At 38.4% G+C, this 2,180-nt stretch overlaps 1 non-coding gene across 1 annotated transcript; it reads left to right on the top strand.

Annotated features, from left to right (window-relative positions):
• The first annotated feature begins 1,752 nt into the window (after positions 1-1,752).
• On the top strand, positions 1,753-1,825 carry TRNAA-CGC (transfer RNA alanine (anticodon CGC)). Its single transcript has one exon. It is a non-coding gene; the product is annotated as a tRNA-Ala (tRNA).
• Positions 1,826-2,180: the final 355 nt, after the last annotated feature.

Here is a 2,180-nt window from a genome sequence, read left to right as displayed (position 1 = left end):
AAAGGGCTTATGATATGTTATCTAGATTTACAATCTATGTGCAAAAGGGACTATTCTATATTGCTTCTTAAGTAGTTGCACTCATTTGATGATTTTTTTTATAAAATTGGTTGTTTTTCATGAAATAGTCAAAGTGATTGTTTGATTGCTATTATGTGAAAGGTTTTTTTTTTCTTAGCTTAACTTAGTGTTGGTAGCTTTGATTTTTCCTTTATTAAAGAAATGTCCAACCTATGTAGACCACGGTCATAGGAGAGGTGAGTTGAAGAACCTTAAGTCACTCAATAGATTCACTCATTAGGAATCAAGTCCTATCCTAGAAGTTAGGACTAGCTCTAGTGATGAGAGATCTATCCATAGTTTTCAACTCTACTCTTGAGGCACATGGGAACCAATGGGACTCTAGTTGTATTTTCTATTACTTGCTTGATGGCAGACTGGGATATCCCAAAGGCCCAAATGCTAGCTAAGATAGATTGGTGGATTATGTCCATGGGACTTAGACATGGTATCCAAGTGCTTTGGATACAGATCATGATGTAAGGGATGGAATGCCAATGTGGCATTGCACCTTGGGGAAGGTGCAAAAATAATATATTGCTTGTAATTGCTTTCAAAGTTTGTTTGACATTATCTTTGTGTTTGTGCCTAAATTATGTGGATGAACCTTGGGCCTAATGGGCTAAATAAGGAACCTATTTTTATACATCAAATTAATTTTGCTAGGTAATTAGATAATTAAGAAACTCTATCGTAAAAAAAGGGAAGTGGGAGGGTGCATCCCCTATGGATCCATCCTATGGTTGGGTGGTCTCGATGATGAACCAAGAGTTTTTCTTCAAAAGCATTAGACTTAGGAGGTTTTAGAAAAACAGTGGGCAATGATTTTCTTATGAAATATTATAGATACAATCTCATGTTATTTTAGGGGGTTGCGATCAAGACTTTTCCCTGTGGGTAGAGAGGTCGATACACTAGCTTCCCCTCATTTCTCACCCTCTTTGCACCAATTGTGACACATGTCTACTTTGATTCATATTGGTTTGCACAAGCATAAGCATGAGATAGGGTGAGTGAATAGTGAGGCTAAAGCTCCACATTCACTCTAATCTTCAATATCTTCTTCATTCTTGCTTCCATAGCTTGAGAGCACAAGAGGTTTAGTAGGGGGAGTGGTGAGGAAGAGAATCAAGGATCGATTGGGGAGAAACTCTTCTCCTATGTCTTCTTCTCTTAGCTTCAACTTGTGGCTACTTGGGTTGGAAGAAGGTGAATTATGGCTTGACGGATACCACTTGGATCATGAGGCATTGACAACTTCTCTTTGATTTAGAACATGAAAACGGCAATACCGCTTGTAAAACCCCATTGATTTGATATTTGATTTCATTTAAGAAGTATATGATTATGATGGCTACACATTGTCTTTGGATATTCTTGAGATTTCCCAAAGTGACTCTAGTACCACTACTACATCCAATCTTACTACGATTACATGTATTTTGTGTGTGTGTGTGTGTGTGTATAATATCTTTGCCTATCAATGATATAAGTAATAATACCTATTATGAGAACAACCCCAACATTGGCAATGATGCACTATTATATATTCCAACATCAACATTGCTTCGTTTCCCTAAGACTTCTCTTGCTGGATTGCAATTGCTTGCACTTAGATTGGAAAAGATGCGGAGTATGTTTGCGTCATAATTAAAATATATAAATTTAGTTGGATCGGTAATTTATCATTCAGGGGGTGTAGCTCAAATGGTAGAGCGATCGCTTCGCATGCGATAGGCAGCGGGATCGATGCCCGCCACCTCCAGGAAGATTTCATGTATTCGTGTTGTGCGCAAGGAGGGTCCCTGCCCTTTTTTCGTACTTGCCGTCCGTTTATAGCTTTCGTACTTGCCGTCCGTTTATAGCTTTGAAAGACAACCGTCGTGATTTTTAATGCTTACTACGAATGCAGTTTGACTCTATCGACGTTTGTTTTTAGTTTGAAAAAAAGTATGGCACATCGTGGTAGCATCTTAAGAGATTCCATAGGGGATACAACAAAGGTTTAAGCTAAACCCCAGGACTCCTCACATTTCAGCACACTTTCAGAGCTTTAAGCATGTTCTTTCTTTTTGAGTCTCCTAAGACACCTCCGCACTTCTTCTATGACTATCCTACTA

Source organism: Lygodium microphyllum, chromosome 1, assembly GCF_053477565.2.
Source record: "Lygodium microphyllum isolate KBCC chromosome 1, Lygodium_microphyllum_v1.1.10, whole genome shotgun sequence".
NCBI lineage: Eukaryota > Viridiplantae > Streptophyta > Polypodiopsida > Schizaeales > Lygodiaceae > Lygodium > Lygodium microphyllum.
Note: the sequence above shows the minus strand (reverse complement) of the source record. Positions and strands in the feature narration are given on the sequence as shown.